At 40.7% G+C, this 21939-nt stretch overlaps 1 pseudogene; it reads right to left on the reverse strand.

Annotated features, from left to right (window-relative positions):
• Positions 1-16543: 16543 nt before the first annotated feature.
• Positions 16544-16637, reverse strand: LOC147516740 (small nucleolar RNA R71; annotated as a pseudogene).
• Positions 16638-21939: the final 5302 nt, after the last annotated feature.

The raw sequence follows: 21939 nt of genomic DNA on the forward strand, positions 1-21939 counted from the left end.
TTTCCCTTAACAATCTACCCAACTCTTGCAACTATGTTCTATTTTCCATTTCATCAAGTCTAATTCTGTGTCTTGCGTTATACATTTGTCTCATGGAGGACGAGTTTAATATATCTCTTGCTTTGACAACATTCATGACCTCTTTTGGTTTGACTCCAACTCTACTCATCTCAGATACAAGAATCATTTCCATCTTATTAAACCTTCCCATATAAGAGTGACCTTCCATAGTTTTTGCCATCCCATGATTATGATGACCACAATCAACTCTTAGTGTCCATCTATCTAAACTACCACGTTCAAAACACACTTTTAATTTAAAAGGACAATTCATCTTTTTTATTCCAGTCTTTCTCACTGCCTTCTCGTTTGCTTCTACCTTTTTATGAGATCGAAATTTACCACCACGCTCACATATCAAAATAAGTCTAGGAGCCTTCCCACCAATTGCATTTTGAGATTTCCCAAAGGATCGATAATAGCTCCCACTTCACTTCCTTTATGTTGTGTCCAATCAATCAAATCTTGACGACTATCAAATACCTATAAATCAATTTAAGTATTCATTAATCCATGGGTAAAAAGGTATTAAATCAAAAAAGTAAGTTTCAAAACATATATTCATCCATGCATACCATGTTGGTGTTAAAATGTTCGGTTTGATCTATGTAGTGCTCCTCCGAAGATGCATTTGAATTTTGTGAAGTCCGAAGTGCATCAATTGGTACCTCATTGTGACTGTATAGAGGATCCTATAACATTTACAGTGAATTATAATGTTAGCTAAAAATTTGTCACAAGAAAAATATAGGATATCTATCAAAGTAACTAAGAGACGCCAAATTAGGATCGCCTAATACTTCATAAGTCGCCCCAAATTGGGGCCGAGTCTTAGAAAGTTAGTTGGCCTGGGACGTCTCGAACGTAAGACTATTCCCATTTCCCAACACTCACTATTCAAATCAACCATTAAACGGAAGAGATCATCCTTATAGATTAAGTTTGCATAAATATTTTGTAATCACATTTTGTACAAGTCGTCCTCATAATGATTTCATAATAAATTGATATTGGAATCATTATGAACAATAGCTGTATATGGAGTTACCTCGTCTTGGTCGCCGTCTTGGTCACTTGATTGAAATTTCTCCTTAAATAGTTCATTTTTCACATTAAAAACATCATATGCCCATTCCATTTCACTCAATGTCATAAAAAAAAGTGAAAAACAAAAAGATGGGTTGTAAATAGAAATATAACAAAAGAATTTGAAAAAGAAGATGAATATAAGTAGAGAAAGAAAAGATGTGTGGGTTAAGTTTATTTGGATTGGAAAATGAGAGGAGTGGAAAAAAAAAGTGTGGGTTTAAGGAAGGTTTCTTGAGAGAGAGTAAAAAGACAAAAGTTGAAATTTATGTGTTTTCACTTTTTAAGTGGAGTCTGCCCTAAGAGATTATTTGGGGACATATCTGGTATTAATTTTTTTTTAAATGGGGTCTGCCTTGAGATATATGGGGTCTGTATATAGCAATACCCTTATTTTATTCCTAAGGATTAATGGGACACTACACCATATGATGTTTTAGTGGAGGGGAACTTGTTAGTTGATTGTGAATGGTTGTTCTTTTCAAGGGAGGAAGATGCCACTTATTTAGTGTTTTCTGGTGGAACTGGAATCAAGCCAACGTAGTTATGGATCGGTTTTTATAGGTGTTAAGAGCATATATTTGGTGGGACACGTGTGATGGTATGGACATGTGTGCTATTAGGATGAACGACATGTCCTCATAAACTGCACGTGTGTAGTGGTTCCTAATATTGTGCTATTCGGTTTGGTAAGAGAAGAGTGTGGTTAAAGAAGCAATGATTTGAGTCTTGTAGTAGACGAAGTTATGGTGCTAATAATAGCAATAGTGAATCTAGCAGGTAATGATGTCATGAGATGAGATCGTGCTTTAGAACTGAGTCGATCTCGAGGATTGCACGAGCGTCTGAAGTCCAGGCGACTTGAATGTGGCGAGTATCTCATCTGGAGTCGTGTCTTGTAGTCTTTTAATGCTTGGACTAATAGAAAAAAATATATTAATTGTTTGTGGATACATTCTCCTCCCAAATTATGGATCGATGATCTCCACGAATTGTATACTTCCTTTATTTACTTGGTTAGCTTCCTGTAAGGGAGTGATATTCTCCGTCAGGAATATCAAGCACGTGCTCAACATGGTGGAAATACCACACCAACCTCTGACTTACTTTGCCGACCTATGTCACTAGATCACATCCACAAGCTACGAGATCGCTCTCGAACAGTTCGTATCATTACACATATCGTTCTATAACATGAATCAGCTTACCTTCTAGAAGCAATTATGTATAAAACTACACGTACACAAATCACTGCCGTAAGCTACTAACCCATGCTACTAATCCCCATCATTACAATAGAGCACAATTCTCACACGAATCAGCAATCTCCACCCTACATTTGTACTGATCTTTACACGTGTTGGGTGAAGATTCACTTTCATTGCCTATAAATACTCCCCATATGAACTACGCCAGACCTGATTCTTCTCTCCCCCTACAATTGAGAGCAAAATACGTAGGCAGTTCGCTCATCAACGAACTCGGTCTTTCCCAAATTCGATCCCATTCTCCTTCCTCCCTTGTATGTAAAGGAAGACTAAAATGCTCATTTACATTGGCGCCGTCTGTGGTCTTGATTTCTTGAGAAACCACTTAAATAATCCTAAAACCAAAAAGCAAAGTTCTCAAGCCCACGAAGCATGGCAAGCCTCGAAGCTCAAATCCAAGGTTTAGCTGATCAGTTAGGAATGATGAATGAGCAAATCACCTTGCTCAGGCAGGAAAATGTTACACTACGCGCTCAAGTGGACATGCAAAATCCGCCTGGTACCTTACCAGAAGATGGCATCAACGAAGTTAATCAACAGATTAACGAACTGTCACAACGGATCGACCAAAGCGCAATCATGAAGGACGCCACCCAAATCGTCCAAAAAATGCTGAAGACATACCGCTCGTCCCCGTTCACTTCTGAGGTACTTAGTAGAGCATCTCCTCCAGATTTCGTACAACCACATTTTCCAATGTATGATGGCAACATGTGTCCTGGTCAACACGTAGCTCGTTACATTCAAAGTCTCGCACTTTATAGTGCACCAGAATTTGATCATCTTCATTGTCGTTTGTTTCCCGCCAGTCTCAAGGATGGCGCACTTGATTGGTTCTTTTCACTCAAGCCAGACTCGATAAAGACCTTCAAACAACTCATTGATCTGTTTGCTAGTCAGTATGTCCACAACAGACGTAAAAAAGCTGATCTTGATTAACTTTTCCAGCTATCATTTGGTGAAGATGAAACCATTCGCCAGTTTCTAGGATGGTTCAAAGCTGAACTATTATGCATGGAAAGTGGTCTTAAAGAATCCTTCACCACACTGGCATTCTCCAACGCTTGTCGAGTGCGCAGCACAGACCTCTCCAGGTCGCTAATGAAGGAACGTCCAGAAATGCTATCTGAGTTATGCGCTCGAGTGGACAAGTACATTAAGTTACAGGAAAGCCTGAAACTTCACAGCTTAACAGAAGAACAGGAAGTAGCAGTGATCTCCGACGATACCCCACCTACCAAAAAGCGGTCCAGACCGCAGGAGAAGAAGCCTGGAAACAGGACAAACAACGACCGAGAGTTCGCTGTCCTCACACGGTCTCCCAGCTACATATTGGATAAGATCAAGCGAGCTGCGTCTTACTTGACGTGCGGCAACCGACAGATTGACCTGACAAACCTTACTGCGCTTTCCACCAAGCAAAATGTCATGAAACTGATGCATGCTGGGGGCTAAAGCATTACCTCCAGGACCTCATTGAAGCATGCCATATCTAGCAATACACCAACATTGCCGATGACGATCTGTGCCACAAACTTATGGCATGAAGGGTGCGCAGTAGATCCCCACCTCGTAATGATCACCACAATGTCTAGGCTCGCCCCTATAGCAGAGGATGTACCAGAGATTGTTCTCGGCATGAGCGACGTTAACACTCTTCCGATTACGATAATGAAATAACTATTCATATGATCACTTTCCCAGATGACTCAGTTAGTTCGTCTAGAGAGAAAAGAAGGCGCGTAGGTGCCCTTCAAGAGGTCTACCACTTTTCTTCACAAGCGGTAAGTGCCCCGCGAAGTTCAGGTCGCAACACAGGGGATATCACTTTCACAGAGGCTGACCTCAACAAGGTTTGCCTCCCGCACAATGACGCGCTCTTAGTCCATGTCAAAATCAGCGATTGGACAGTCAAGCGTGTTCTGATTGACCCTGGTAGTTCATGCGACATTTATAGATTCGATTGCTCTTCTTTATGGTGATATCATACTCCCAGTTTCTGGTAGGATCGCGAGAAAATAAAGTCAGCTTCAATACGCGTTTCAGTGTCCTTGACATCAAGTCGTCCTATAACGCCATCTTAGGACGACGGTGGATTCATCAAATGCAGGATATACCGTCAACACTGCATCAAGTTCTCCGCTTTCCAGGCCCTAGGGGCATGATGGAGCTTCGAAGCAACCAGCTCGAGGCCTATCATTGTAACCAAATCCTCTCAGCGAATAAGACCACTAACTCACTTGTCCGCACACGGAATGAGCCCACCAGCTACACAATGGCCAAAGACTTGGTCGCTGAAGTCAGTGCCAAAGTACCCAAACAGAACGCTGGGTGCTCTAGCAAGAAGGTCTATTCGCCTATCCAGATCCCGAAGGTCGCTAAAGCAGCTGTGGACCCACCAGTCAGGAACCTAGAAGTCGTTCCAACAGTCGCAGATCCACATATCAAAACCCCAGAGATCGCCCCACCATGTCTCACATAACCAATACAACTTCAGAAGATCACTTCAGCCGCTGTTGTCACGACCACAGAAGTCTTATCAGACCCTGTGGTCGTAACTACAGAAGACGCTCCAGTTCTTGCGGCCACTCCCATTAGTCATCTGATCGACAAAGAAACTACAGAACGCAGTACCCCAGAGGATGCTCCACCACCACAAGCCACAATACAAACTGAAGAAAGGTAGAAAGTGAATTTAAGAACAGAAGACGATCCTAAATTCGTCTATGTAGGGGCTAACCTTGATCCTACACTCAAAGCCCAGCTTGTAAACTTTTTATCCATGAATAAATATATTTTCGCTTGGTCGTATATTGATGTACCGGATATAGATCCTAAAGTTGCGTGTCATAGACTAAATGTCAACCCTAATGCTCGACCAGTTCGACAGCGACCTAGGAGACTATCACTGTGTTTTCAAAAAGCTATCAATGATGAGGTCGACAAACTCAAGCAAGTAGGTTTCATCCGAAAGGTCGATTACCATGAGTGGATCGCCAACATAGTCGCAGTTCCAAAGAAGAATGACATAGTTCACCTTTGTGTTGACTTCACCAACGTCAACCAAGAAACACCTAAGGACAACTTTCCTTTACCTAGAATCGACCGACTTGTGGACCAGACTGTGGCCACGAACTACTATCCTTCATGGATGCTTACAGTGTATACAACCAGATCCCACTTAAGACCTAGAGAAAACGTCATTCATAACCGAACAAGGAATTTACTGCTACAACGTCCTCCCGTTCAGCCTCAAGAATGCTAGAGCGACTTATCAACGAATGGTAACTGACATGTTGCAGGACATGTTAGGAGATACCATGGAAGTCTACATTGATGACATGGTCGTCAAGAGCAAGAAAGCGGGTGACCACCTCACTCACCTGGAGCAAGCGTTCTCCAGGTTATGCCGACCTCTAATGAAGCTGAATCCAGAAAAGTGCCTTTTTGGAGCATCCTCAGGGAAGTTTCTTGGGTACCAGGTATCATAGCGCGGGATCGAGGCTAACCCAGACCAAATCCGAGCATTCTTGGACATGCCCGACCCGCAAACAAAGAAGCAGATACAAAAGTTGTCAGGAATGGTTGTAGCACTCAACCAATTCATATCCAGGGCATCGGACAAATGCCGACCGTTCCTACAACTTCTCAAAAAGGGTGAGCGGTTCTCGTGGAACGACCAGTGCCACCAGGCGTTCTCCACCCTCAAAGAGTACTTGACCACACCTCCCGTCTTGGCAAAGCCAACAGATGGCGAAACGCTGGGGCTTTATCTAGCAATATCAGACTTTGCTATCAGTTCGGTTATCTTCAAGGAAGATAACAACTCTGAGAAACTGATCTACTTCACAAGTAAGACACTAACTCCAGCTGAAAAGAACTACTCTTACATTGAAAGAGCAGTACTAGCATTGTTATATTCTGCAAGGAAGTTCAGTCCTTAGTTTCAAGCACATTCAATCAAAGTACTCACCGACCTCCCATTGAAGAAGATCCTTCATAAGGAGAACAAGACAACTCGCATGGCAGTGTGGGTGGAAGAACTCGAAGAACACCACATCGAGTTCGTCCCACGCACTTCTCAGAAGGGTCAAGTTGTTGCCGATTTCCTAGCCGACTTCCCTGTCGACGACCTAAATTGGGAACCAGAAGCGGTTATCTCATCCATAAAGAAGAATGACAAGGTTGTCAGGTCTCTTTGTGGATGGATCTAGCAACCCTGGAGGAAGTGGAATCAGAGTGGTCCTAGTATCCCCAGATGGAGCAATGATGGAGAAATCAGTTCGAATCGATTTTGCGACCTCCAACATCAAGGCAGAGTACGAAGCATTAATCATGGGGCTCAGAATGGCACTACAGCTCGGTGTAGAAGAGCTACAGGTCTTTAGTGACTCGCAACTGGTCGTTCGCCAGATTATTAAAGAGTACACTACCCACGAAGGTAACCTTTCTAAATACCTTCAGGTTGTTTATCAGTTGCTTCATTCTTTCAAGAAAGCCACGATACACCATTTTTTGTGAGACGAAAATCTTCATGCAGACAGTTTAGCTTACCTGACCACCCAAACACTGAACTGCGCCCCTAGACAATTACTCATTGAAGTAGTTGACTGACCCGCTTATCAAGCTGAACACGTCTTAGAAGTCAGCGACCTATGCCCACTTTCTGAGAATCAGATGAGTTAAACATGGATGCAGCCCATCATCGAGTACCTCTAGCACGGTACACTCCCAGAAGAGCGGGCCAAAGCCAGACAAATCCCATATCTTGCTCGCCGTTATTGCTTGGTTAATAACAAGTTATTCCGAAAATCCGCCGGCGGGCTTCTCTTGAGGTGTATAAGCCCAGAACAAGGTCAGTTAATTTTTGCAGAAATTCATGAGGGATAGTGCGGAAACCACGCCGAAAGTCGCTATCTGGCCCACAAAGCGATCTCCCAAGATTACTTTTGGCCTCGAATGCAGATCGATGCTAAAGCATATGTACTGAAGTGCATCAAATGCCAGACCTTTGGCCGCAATATCATCCAACCAGCTCGCGAGTTGATCAACATCGCGAGCCCTTGACCATTTCACATGTGGGGAATGGACATCATGGGACCTTTCATCCCATAGAAAAGTACCGGTTTTCGCTTCGCCTTAGCTGCAACTGATTACTTCACTAAGTGGATCAAAGCAATTCCTTTAGCTCATGTCAAAGAATCACATGTCAGAAACTTTATCTGGACCCACATCATTACCTGATTCGGTTTACCACACACATTGGTAATGGACAATGGGCCCCAGTTCAAGGGAAAAATGATCAAGGATTTTCTGGCCAAATGGAAGATCATCCATGCATTCTCCACTCCTCAGTACGCTCAAAGCAATGGCCAAGCTGAGGCTAGCAACAAAGCGATCTTAGAAAATTTAAAGAAAAAGATCGAAAAGAACAAGAGTCAATGGCCAAATCAATTAGAGAACATTCTGTGGGCTCATCGCACCAGAGCTCACTGCAGCACTGGCGAGTCACCATTCTCCCTATGCTATGGCACAGAAGCCGTCATCCCCACCGAGCTGACAGTCACTACAACTCGATCAAAACTCGTCAAATCTAGACACAATGACTCTGTCCTATCTCGTGAGGTCAATTTGCTGGAAGAACGGCGCAACCTAACCACCATCAGAGTGGCATCTTACCATCAAACTCTGAAAAAGTCTTACAACAAGCGAGTACATCCTCGCTCTTTTCAACCTGGTGATCTAGTTCTGAAAAAGACTCAAGATGACTCCAAGCTAGCACCAACATGGAAAGAACCATACATAGTGGAGCGAGTTGTTGGCAACGGAGCGTACTGGATTAAGACCCAAGAAAGGAAACCATTGTCACGCCCTTGGAACACTTATTTGTTAAAGAGGTTTTATCAATAAAAATGTTTTTGTTGTACATTCCATGGTTTTTATTTTTCAGGTTTAGTTTACTTGTGTTTGTATTCCAATCTACTCCATCCAATTTCATCAACAAAACACCGAACATTGCACGAAAAGCACCATCAGTGGATGAACATTTCTAACACTCTCAGGAGTTTCAATGCTCTCAGTGAGCCATATGCTTTCATAAGCTAAATACACTCTCCACGAGCAGCACACTCTCTTGAGCTTACAGGCTCCATAACCTCTTCAATTCTCACTAGTTGAGGACCTATACTTCTAGGATCAACTCAGTGAGAACGCTCTCAGTGAGCAGTACGCTTTCATAAGCTACATACGCTCTCCGTGAGCAGCACGCTCTCTTGAGCTTACAGGCTCCATAGCCTTTCCAATTCTCACTAGTTGAGGACTTATACTTCTAGGATCAACTCAGTGAGAACGCTCTCAGTGAGCAGTACACTTTCATAAGCTAAATACGCTCTCAGTGAGCAGTACACTTTCATAAGCTAAATACGCTCTCTGCGAGAAGCACCTTCTCATGAGCTAACATGCTCTATAGCCTTTCCAAGTCTCACTAGTTGAGGACCTATATACTTCTAGGATCAACTAAATAAGAATGCTCTCAGCGAGCAATACACTTTCATAAGCCTACACACTCTCCGCGAAGCAGAACGCTCTCTTGAGCAATACTTAACAAGCAAAACATTTTCTTAAGCTAAATCTCAGGCTCCCTAGCCACTATACACCACAAGCATCATAAACGAAACACTAGCTACAAGCAATCAGGCATAAGCAAAAACATGTATTCCATAGACTTTCATCAATAGAACTGCCTGCCCAAGGTCAGGAAACCAGTTCGCGAATGCACCAATCTGCTGGGTCTACCCAGGAAATCCAGATCGGTATTTCTTACAAGTGTTGCAAAATATCGAACTGCAACTTTCGTGGAAACTAGCTCGTTGAGTATCTATATCAAAAGGCGAACTACTCAGGCAAACCTGAGAAACCAGTTCTATTGTTTAACTCTCTTACAGAGAGGATAACTAACATAATAGCCAAAAATTCCTCTTCACTTACAAGAAAACAAATCCAACATCACAGTCAAGCATCACCAACAACATGTTTATCAGTAAGAGCGGCGCTGGTAGAAGGGATATTACTCACTTCATGTGCTACGACAAGTGCAGCAGTTTCTTCAGCGTCACGATCTTGCTTTTCCAGCAGTTCAATGTACAGTTCGGCCATCACAGCATGATCTTCACAAGTTTGATCATATTCCTTTTGCGCTTTGCGTGCCACCACTTGACATTGCTTGGCGTACTTATTCACAGACGCCAGCTGTTCCCGCAGGTCCATCATTGACTTAACCAGTACAACCTTCTCTTCCAGCGCGTCCTGATGTTTTTTTTTCCTCAGGGCCTTCATCTTTTTCTTATCAGCTTCCCAGGCAGTACGCATCCTAATCAGCTCAGCCAAGCCACCATCGCTGCTACCAGGACGCTGCATAGTTCGCTTCAATCTGTAGTACCCCACCAAAAACTGTACAAAGAACGCTAATGATTAATAGTTGTCATTCACACCACAACAAATTGGCACAAGTACAAAGCTCACCAAACAACAAGCCACGTCTGTGGTCTTCAGAGTCGTTTCCAAACTTTCATTCTCCAGCTCGGCTTTATCACCATCTAGCACTATCCCTTCCAGGAGGCAGCTCGCTATAGAGGCCGAATGGAAGCTGCAATCAGAACATTTAACCATGCGCTTCTTCCCCGTACGCCCAATGTAGAAGAAGTCGCTTCCCACATCGCCATAACGAGGGGACGAACTGCCATCCACAGCATTGTGACCTCGCCCCAAGTTACCATGTCCTTCCTGGTTCAGGTCGCTGTCACCTCCACGACTAGGAGACCTGAACACAACACCTCTAGGTTGCCCACGTCCCTCCACCTTCAAACGCTTGTCTTTCTCATAATCCGAGTCAACAGCTTTGCACTTACCAGGGTTTCCATCATGATGGGGTCTAAATTCCATCTCCTCCATCACAAGGGGAGAGGGTTCCCTCATCCCCTCATCACCACCGACAGCACTTCCACGTCGCTGACCAGCCTCTTTTTGTGTGTGAGATGTGGTATATGGATGATGTAGATAGATGATGGTCGTTGAACAAAAAAAAGCGTATCAAAACCTAATTATCCCTCAATAAGTAAAGGATGAGTAGGGTATCGTTCCACTTTTAAGTGTATGTTTATATGAAGGACGAGGACCTAAAGGGGGTTTGAGGGATTAAAACTATAATTGTAGAGATTTTAGATTCTAATGCTAAACTAAACTAAACTAACTAAACTTATATTAAAGCTAAGAATTGGAAATAGGGAGAGAATATGAGAGAGATAGATTCAAGAGATTCAAATCCACCAATGCTTTTGATTCAATGACTTTTTGCTTCATGTTGTTCTCTAAGTAGACTACAATCGGGCAATCGAGCGAGTGCAGATGCCTTTTTGGGTGAAACATCGTTAAACAATTAACTCTACTTAAGGTTGTTCCTATGTCCATGTTACTAGTATCTTCTTTCCTTTTATGTGAGCTTGGGCAGCTATTCAATGAATCACCATCTAAGGCAAACACAAGGAATACTTCCCTTACTCTAAAACACTACACAATTAGAAGAAAAGTATAGAATAATAGTATAATATTCAATTACAATAAATAAAACTCTATTCTAGTATTATATTCAATTGCAATAAATAAAAGCATGTTACTAGCAAATATTCAATTGCAATAAATAAAACCCTAAACTAGCATGATATTCAATTGTAATAAATAAAAACCTTAATAACTAAAAACATAAAGAACTAACCTGATTGAAGAACACCATAAACCAGAAGAATCATTAAACCTTAAGCACCGGCTTCATCTCCTCCCTTAAAGGAGAAGATTAGCCTTCCATATAGAAGGAAGAACACGAAGAACGAGAAGAAGAAGAGTCGAAGAACATAAGACTAGAAAGACTAATTTATTAAGACTCAGCTAGTTAAAACCGATCTTTTATTATTAATCTCTTCTCTCCTCAAGTTAAGGAGACAAGAATATAAAGTGAATTGGCAAATTACATGAGGCACTTAGGTCCTCTATTTATAGGGGTTACAATGAGCTCTAGAAGCATTCCAAACCATCATTTGTTTCCTAAGACAAATAGACTTCTTCCAGAGTCCGACTTCGTCTTCAAAACTGAGAAGGAATTGGCTACAGTGTTAATTCATGCGTCTGGACGCATTATTTATGCGTCCCAGACTTAATAAATGCGTCTGGACGCTCGATCTATGCGTCCCAGACTTGATCAATGCGTCTGGATGCTCGATCCATGTGTCCCAGATGCATAAGCCTATTTTCTCTCTTCTGCTCTATCCTTCTATCCTCTTTTGCGGGCTTTGGTCCAAGCAACGAATCCTTTGGCCTTGGGGTTCCAAATAGGCTTAAAATAGGTCCAAGTCGCATCTTTAATAGCTCCAATTCCTTGGCCTTCTCCATGATTGTCCACGGGCTTCCCATGTGATTCTTAATGCTCCAAATTGCTCCATTTTACCCCTTTTTCTCTAATATTCTACAAAACTCTCTTTTTCACTTGTAGAATCTTAAAACACAACTTATAAACATTATTAGTCCACTAAGATGGCTAAACAAGAGGCATAATCGAGGGTTAAATAGCACTTTTTGAGCACTTATCACAACTCCCAACTAGCCATTTGCTAGTCTCTTAGCAAATAAGATAAAAAATAGATAAGTGATCAAAATCACATCCTAATAACAAAAATAAAATCCTAACTCATTTTTGCAGGCATCGCGATTGCATTTACCATATGCAAAAAGGCTTTAAACCTTTAAGTTCCCCAAAAAGGACGAGTTATAGTCTCGTGAGGGTTTTCAGGTGATATACTCACAAAATCAATCAATAGCATGTTCAAGAATGATAGTATTTTTCAGAGAGAGAAATTCCTTACCCACTTAGTGCTTACTCCAACAGACGGTATCCATTGCTAACTACATTGCTGCAAAGACTCATAGATTATGATGGGAGATAGTAAAAATTGACAAAATTCGCAATCAAGGCTTATGTGTGTACTTAGTCAATCTCCTATACTCTCCTATCCAAGAAACGGAATTCCTAGTTTACCATAGGTAGATAATCTCAACTTTCAATCCTCACCGGTCATACTCTCAGAAAAGAATCTCTCAGAAGATGGTCTACTATTTTACCTCATGTATGTGGGGAAAAGAATAATGCATATGAACATCCCACATACTACTTTGAAAAACAAACTTCTGAATAAAAGTAGTCTCATGGAAAGAATGTCAATCACATATGAAGTGTCGGGTCCTTCACTTTTGCATCCTCTCACCTATTCTAGACTTCGTACCATACTATAGTGATAAGCCATAGGTTGTAACTTGGCTTCGGTATTGGTTTATGAAGGAAAGGTAAAAAGGATTCTAAGGTTGTTTCTGAAAAACACTAAGGGTTTTGCTTCTTTCTTTGGAAGATTTCTTTAAATTTTGTATTGCAGAAAAAAATCTTCCTTTGTCTTAGCTTTTCCATCCATTCTGTTCAACTTTTTTTTTTTTTTTTTTTTTCAGTGGTATATCCTTGATTAATACTGGATATACTTGTTTTCCACTAGCTTCTTTCACTTTAAACAGAATGATGGTCTTCATTGTATCTCTCTGATATTTCCTTGTAATCTTCCTTTTGTGCTCTTTCTTCCTCCTTGTGCCCCTCGTATTCTCAGAAACATATGGGTATGGCTGATAAAGATTTTGGCTATACTCCTTGTCTGGAGTTGGGTAAAGGGTAGAGGGTTTTATGAAAGAAAATGGCTTATTATAAGGCGCAAAAGGGTTTAACATGATGGTCCTACTAGGTGGGATAAAGGCTGAATGGGTTTACTACTTGACTTATCAGTATGATACTCTGTTTCGAATAGACTATAAGACCTAATGGCTATCTCTCCAAATTGATGTCACCGTGATTAACCAAATCAACAAAATAATGAGACTATATTACAACGACATAAAGAACTGAAAGATGTTGAGTTACTACTAAGACTCGGATTTTTCTCGTAAGAACTCTCCAAAAATGGGTATAAAGCTAAAGTCTCACGCTAAGTCTAAAAACTCTACTTCCAGCTTTACTAGGGGTTTAAATCTCTTTCTAGCAAAAGTACACAAAACCCGACCAAGTACTATGGTGGTGCCTTGATAAAGAATTCTATCAACAAGAACTATGTCCGAGCATAATAAATAGTCTAAGCGGTAATGAAATCAATAATATCAACTATCTATCAAACTCAACACTAAGCAGTATAGAATATATATCCCAGACTCATCATTAAAATTCATTTTTCTCATGCTGCTGATATAGAAACAAAAATATTTTTGTTTGTGAAAACTAATTTTGGAAATTCATTTCTCAAGTACACCCTCCCCCAACATAACATATGCATTGTCCTCAATGTATAGAAATTAAGTAAATGAAATGAATGAGAAAAAGGGAAGATGTTACCATTGATGCCGAATTTTTAGGTCTTTTTACGTCAGATCCCTAAGACGTAATGTGAGTCTTTCAAAGTCAGATTCTCAAGACTTTATATCATGCATTATTGATAAGAGCCCAAAACTGTAGTTTTAACCTTGTAACAGTCATACTTTTAGACCAATTATGTGAGTAATAATTAAGAGTTAACACTGATTACGTGTTTTTATGCATTTCAGGCTTCAAAGTCCATTAAAGTCCATTATGTGCAGAAATATGCCACTTTAGCGAGATAAAGAAGCAAAGGTCGGTTGCTAAGGAGTTCTGTAATTAAAGGCCAAGATTGAAGAAGACAAAGCCTTTCTAAAGCCCGGTCAAAAGCTGAAAAAGTCAACGCTGTAAAACAACACACAAAAGTCAGTAGTGAGAACTTTCGAAGGCCGAATCTTTGGACTCAGACCTCGGAATTGGGCCTACCTTATGTCAAAACGACCGGCTCGGAAAGAGCTTTCTAATGGTTTAAGCCTTGACCCAATAAGAGGAGCAAAAGTGGATGAAAAGTTTGTTGAAGCCAACTGCAGCTGAAGAGGCCTTTTTGGACTGAAAGAATTGGGTTTTGGGCCTGATTCTCTGGCCCAAAATATGGCTCCAAGCCCATGCACGATTTTTGGATCTGAATGTATAAAAACCAAAGCTTCACTCTTGGTTAATGGTAGATAGTTAGGTTAAAAAATAAGGTAGCTTAGAATAGAAAGTAGCCATTAGAATAGCTTCTAGATCTAGATTTAATTGTTTTTAATTAAGTTTAGTTTCAAATCCAATTCTTGTTTTAGATTAAACTCTTAAATCATTTATCTTCATTGATTAGATAAATAAATTAGTAGATTCTTATTCAATTCGTTTTCCTGTCATTACATTTATAGATCTAGTTTAAATTCTTGTTGATATCATGTCTTAATTATTAATTAGATTTTAATTATTGTTTAAATTAGATTAGTAAATTTCAATTCTTTATAGTATGTTTAGTTTTAATTTAATTGGGAATGATAAGCTGATGATTCTCGCTAAACCTCCATTGAGGGGTTGAGAAGCCTTGATGAAAGCTTGATTCGATTATCGTAGAAGTCGCCGTAATTTCCTTTCCACTCTAAAAACGATTAGTTCACCATGAGAATGGGTTTAATCGCTCACATACTAGTTATGAATTGGTAGGAATGCCATGTGTAATTAGGGATTAGGAGTAACCATATTGTTCTCTCAGGGCGATTCAATTCGATTACTGACGATTAAATGGATAGTAGGATTAAGTCGAGTTAAGGTGGAATCAATCCCCCTCTAACTCCTTATCATAGAATCAACGTAGCATTCCCATAGTTGTTATAATAGTCGACTAGTTGCATCTTGTGGGTAGTTGCATCGTAGTCTAGTTGCCACTTCGTAAATCTCTCATTAGACTTTAGAGTTAAGAATACTTATACGTAGAGAACACAGCATGCGGAAGGACTAGGAGTGGAACGAATCACTCTACTCCACTATATCTAATAGGATTGAGAGTAGAATCTTTGATAAAATATAGACACATAATCTAGTTTTAGTTTACTTACGTTTTGAGTTTCATCGTTCATTTCGTAGGTAAACTAATCAATTTTATGCTTTATCAAATGGCGCCGCTGCCATCTTAGTTTCACTTTCGCATTGTTTTTGTAGTGTAAGTACTTTTCTTAAAGTCCCATTTCACCCACCCACCCTTGTTTGATTCATACTGTGGGTTTCCGTTTCATCGTTGAAAAGTCCCGCGAAATTACACCGAAGCGCACCAAGACTCGACGGAGGGCTTACCTGCCCATAAGCTGGAACACCGAAGCGACCATACTAAATCACTGTAACTTGAAGTTACACGGAGCGCGACCATGCCCTATGCGAGTGCACCCGCGCCCTAAGCTAGATTTTTCCGGATTTCTACAGTTTTGATTCGAACTTTGATTTTTCAAGTTTTTCAGTGTTCTAACTTGTTATATACACTAAACACGCGTAAACAAGACGTTATTCATAAGCGAAGCAAGGACGCAATCAGGTATTCCTTTCTTCCACATCTCGCATCTCCTGTTAGAGGTTTATACTAGTATATCAGAATTGTTTGGAGTGTTGATGTGTTTAGCTAAGTTTGGTTTTAGCCTTGTATGAGATTAAAGTCTGGCCGGACAAAAACACCGAACGTAATTACACAACAACGTCAACAAACAAGTCTATCTAGTATACCACCCACTACACCTCTAACTACTATTTCACACACATCACCTGACATAATGCCCGACGAAGGAGAGACTCTTCTCTTTGACTTCTACAAAGCCTTGAGCGATAGCCCCAAATCTTGCATCGTTCTAGCAGACCCAATGGGAGATTTCCGAATCCCCCCAAATATTTTTAATTTGTTACCCGTTTTTCATGGATTAGACCAAGAAAAACCTTATCAGCACATGCGTAGGATTGAACAAGTCCTAACAACATTCCACCATCCTACGGTTGGTGCGAAACAAATTAAACTAAGGGTATTCCCTTTTACAATAGCCGATAAAGGCGTCTTGGTTAACCGCCCAAAGCCCTAATTTCGTGGACTCGTGGGCTAAACTTGTTCAAATTGTTTATGGAACATTTTACCCACCCCTAAAGACGGATGAGATGCTTTCCAAGATTCATTTCTTTTGACAAAATCCTCATGAATCATTTTCAGAGGCTTGGAATCGTTTCACCGATCTCCTTATAGAGTGTCCACATCATAACTTAGCGAAAGACACGTTAGTTCGTGCCTTTTTCAAAGGACTTCTACACCACCATAAAGAAGTCCTAGACATAATGAATGGTGGTAGTTTCTTAAGCAAAGGAGCCTCGGAGGCTTATAAATTCTTAGAGGATCAAACTAAAGCGAAAATAACAACCGGGGGTAGTGGCGATATCCACCGCTCGCTAGTTCTTCTAATCTATTAAGGCGGCCGGTATGTTTGAAATTAAACACGATCCCGAAATGAAAACTTTAATCGAATCACTCACTAAAAAGGTAGAGGCCATTTCTGCTCAACAAAAGCCTATCCCCGTCATGAACGTAAATTCAAATCCATGTAGTTTCGTTGGAGCCCTCGAACATCCCGACTTTCCATCGTCCCTATAGCCTATGAACAGGCTTGTTCCATTAATAGTGAACCTAACGCCCTTGGAGACAAAATCCCAACTTCGATTGGAGAAATAACCAACACGTCACACCTCCAGGGTACAATAATCAATATGTTAGGCCAACGCACAGTTTTAACCAAGCTCCACCATGACAAGGACAGGGTCAGGGTAATTTTAATAATTATAACAACCAAGTGCAACCTCGACAAGGTCAAGGTAGTTATAATAATTATAATGCTAATAGAGGTATCGTTCCGGTAAATAATAATTATCAAAATCCACCCATAAATATTTCACGTGAAATAGTTCCAGTCACACCACCCGTGACTACTATACCCACACAACCGGATCGTCTTGACACCTTCATACAAGTGAGCCAAAAACTTTTCCAAACCATGGCTCAATCTAACCAACAGCTTCTACAATCCGTTAATAATTTAACCCAACAGTTTGGCTCAAGATAAAGCCCGACCCAAAGGTGTGTTTCCGTGTCACGAAAATACCTAATCCTAAAACAACAAATACAGCCTTTGAGGTAACCGATAATACTAGTAATGAATATGAAAATGTAGGTGAGCTAAAGCCCATCACCACTGCTTTTAAGCACCACTCTCCGCTTACGGTAGAGTGGTTGATAACAAAGTAACTATGCCTATAGTTACCCCACCAAGAGTAACCTACACCGCTATTTTACTAGATACCGAAATAGAAACCCAAGAGCCTATCACTGTAGAGGTACCAGCCACAAATACAACCTAAGAAATAGAAAGCCACGGTTAAACATCCAGTGATACCATTCCTAAATATAGACAAAACCACCATTTCCACAAAAATTAGCCGTGTTAACTAACTAGATACTAATTATGAGGAGATTAGGGGCGTTTTCAAGAATCTAACTATAAACCTTCCATTCCTCGGCTATTAAAAGCTACCACACCATGCTAAGTTTCTTAAGGAGTTGTGTACTACTAGGCGTAAGACCAATATACCAAAAGACGCCTTTTAACATAACAATTCACAACTCTATCCGAACATAATGGAATTGTTAAGTTAAGTCAAGGGACCCCGGTCGCCCCATCGCATAAATGCACCTTAGGAGATTCTTATCGACGACATCGTTATTAGACTTGGGGGCTAGTGTTAACTTACTCCCGTTTTATTTGTATAGACAAATAGGTCTAGACGAGATGCAACCCACTAAAATGACGTTGCAATTAGTCGATCGGTCTATTAAGTATCCTAAGGGTGTCGTCGAAAATGTTCCGTAAAAGTTCAGATTTTTTACTATCGCTGATTTTGTCATCCTCGATACGAAGTCGATTAACGACTCTGTCCCAATCATCTTAGGGCGCCCTTTCCGGCAAACTGCCAATGCGCTCATTAATTCCCGCGATGGTTCAATGTCCATGTCTTTTGGCCATCTTGTTGTTTTGAAGTCAATGTTTTTAAAACAAAGACACAAGCTATTACGATTAGCCTATGGATGGAGAGGTTAGCATGATCGAGAGCTTTGCTCGAGATTATTTCAACAACACGTTCCATGATAATCATATGCCCAAATTTCTTTCCTTTGGAAGTTCAGACTCTAACATTTCCATCCCAACACTAGTCGATACACATATTACGGATGAGGATGAGATAGATGACTTTCTCAAAGACGTAGAGGACTATCATAGTAACGAGGATATGACCAATCTAGATGAGCAATTCGATGAGTTTCTTAGAGCAGGTGATGATTCACCCTATCAAGAACTACATTCCACAACATCCACCTCGACTTCCCTCCTTCCACCCTTTCAAAGGAATCTTGAGTTTGCACTCGATCCTTTTGTTTTTTCTGTGCTTCATAATTTTTTAAATCCACTTAGTAAACAAATACTTCAGAAGACAAAAGCATTTGACACCTTCATTTTTAGACTTGAAACAGTCCCTACACACACCATGAATGAGTTTTGTGCTAAACCCACATCCTCATTGTTTACATGTTGTCCTTCTACAACTTATCCATATCCACCATATTCTCCACAACCATTCACTTTTCCACACTTATTCACTAGAACACCCACTCGTTCAAAAATGAAAAAGAAGGTGCATGCTAGGTTACGTAATAGGGTTATCCGACTTCGCTTTTATTTCACTAGGTTGCGTCATAGGAAATCTTGGTGCTTGATTGTGTTTGGATATGTTTTCTGTGATATTTATTTATGGAATGATCCACAACTATTTCGGTTGTTGATATATGATAAATTGCATGTTCATACATATGTTTAGATAAAGTCTCGAGTATCTGACGATAAACGACTCAACTTTTGTGTTTGGTGCATTTCCTTTCATTTCTATATATTGGTGAGTGCACCATTAAGGTAACCGGGCCCTCCCTACGGAGTGTGTGGCTGTAAGTACCGGATCCTAAGTCCACGTTTAACATAATTCACGTTTTCCACTCTTGCATGTTTTCTCGGATTTTTTAGTCATGTTTCTCTATGGGGTGAATTATGTCTTTCTTGTTTATTGTTTTTCATTATAAAAGTAATATATATATATATATATATATATATATATATATATATATATATATATATATATATATATATATTAATGAATAAACATAGTAATCTAGGAAGTCTCGGGAATCTGACTTTAAAAGACCCACTGCTAAAAACAAATTTTCTAAGCTTCGTTGTAAAAAAATTTTGTTTGGGGGTGGGGTGTTAAATATTCGGCCCTAGAATGTTTATGTCCCATTACAGTTGCTTAGGTCGTTTAATAGTATTTCGATCCGGGTTGACATAATCATGAATTTAGAGTTCAGTCCTTTGCATAACGTACGTCATGCACGCACTTTGAGGCATTTTCCACTATCTTATATGTCATCCACGGTCGGAATAGAGTGTTTTATGGAATATTGGATTGGAAATTCTCTCCTGATCATTTCCATATCTCATTCGCAAAAATCGGACCGGTAACGAAGCGGCAATTGTGATTTGAAGTTTCGCAAAAAATCGAAAATTCAAAATTTGAATTGGGCTTGGGCCCAACCAGCCCACCGACAGACAAGCGCACCTTACCTTAAGCCCAACAAATGGCGTTCATCTTCTCAAAACCGCCATTAACGCCCACCAAAGCTCCAAAAACCTAAAAAAATAAATAAATAAAAAGAAAACCAAATTAACCCACGCCCACAGTTCAAATCTACTTCCAATCTAATCTAAAAGCTTTCTACCACCACCTCCACCAAATTAAATAACCAAAACCACCGAAAATTTCAAATTTTGAACTACCGCGCCACCGCCGCGCTACCACCACAGTTTGTTTAAGTCCGTTGATTCAAATTCCAACACCACATCCCATTTAAACCCCCACTACATTCCAAACACTAAAATGGCTCAACAACGTCGAATTTTGCCGGAGCAAGCTTTTACTGGCGACCACTTCGTGCCGTTTTACGGTGACGAAATGATCAGTAGAGACTGGAATAGCTTGTGGTACTCGACTGAAGCCTTTTACCACGAAGACTTAGTTCGACGGTTTTACAACACAAAATCCTCACATCTATAAGGAGTGTGTCCAACGAGTTTGGAGGTTGCCTGAGGATAGGGTAGAGGACGAGGAGGATGGGGGAAACGAGAACGCCGAGAAGGATGGTGGAAATGAGAATGCCTCGAGGAGGATGAGGAGGACTTGACTTGTTTTGATCACGGATGCCCCGGAGGTGTTGGTCGATCACGAGAAACGCAACGCATGTAATTCATTCATCGTGGCATCGCGTTAAACACACTATTTTGCGAAGACCTCCGACTCGACAGGCAACTATCCATCATAACTTCAAGATCCGTACCCAGAGAGAGGATGAGAGGTGGGAACAGATGAGGGCCGAGCTAGAAGCTCAGCGCCAGTTCTGGGTCGACATGCTTGCACGATTCCCACCTCACGGGGATTCTCCTTCTGAGGACACACCATCGAGGCACGAGCGTCATCGCCGAAAGACGAATGGTGCTGGCCCATCGGGAGCTCAGGAGCCATCCCCGGACCGTGTGCCCTCCGCTACCAGTACCGGAGTGATTAGGGATAGTATCGTTTGATGTTTCTATTTTTATTTGTAGTTTCATTATTGCCATTTATTTTAATGTAAGTTTTATTTCCGTAATTTGAATTTTGTAGTGAAATGTATACTTCGAATGAAAATTTTAATATAATGCGGTTATTTTCATTATGCGTGGTTGTTTAATATTGATCCCACCTTCCCAAATTGTTTGGGGGTGGTGTTATCTATTCCAGCATGATTTTTATATGACCCTCGTCTTAGAATTTATTGCGGAGTCAAGGTGAAAATATGGCCGTTTAGGCATATCTATGAATAAGTATCATGGTAGGATGAGATATCGATTAAATAGGTAGATTCTATCATAAATTCAACCTAAAAGATACTAGGTTTGTTTTAGAATCAAGAAAATGAGTTGCTTCCGCTTGGGTTTGGAAATCTTGGTATTTCCTGAAACTGCCGTAAAAACCTTTTGGCAACTTCCCGATCCGTTTAGCAACTTAAAACCTATATAAACTTCATACATTCTACACTCACAACTCACACTACACCTAACCTCCATCACTCACCTTTCACTCCCACGATTCCCACGTTTCGTCTTAATTTTCGAAGTTTCAAGACCTCCGAAGCGCTGCCAAGGCTTCAGAGGAGCGCACTCGTGCTCTGCAATTTTTTCAGATTTTTTTGTCGAGGCCTTTTCGCTTCAAGGTGAAGCTGACCAGCCAAACACTGGAATTCCAAAATCTTCGAGTGTGCTCAAGCTTCAAGCAGAAAGACTTCGGCATACGACTTCGCGTGGACCGAAAAATTCCAGTTTTTCGCGGGGTGTTCCCAGATCATTCGCAGCTATTTCAGAGCATAATTTTGAGATGACA

The sequence above is a fragment of the Coptis chinensis genome, chromosome 2 (assembly GCF_015680905.1).
Source record: "Coptis chinensis isolate HL-2020 chromosome 2, ASM1568090v1, whole genome shotgun sequence".
NCBI lineage: Eukaryota > Viridiplantae > Streptophyta > Magnoliopsida > Ranunculales > Ranunculaceae > Coptis > Coptis chinensis.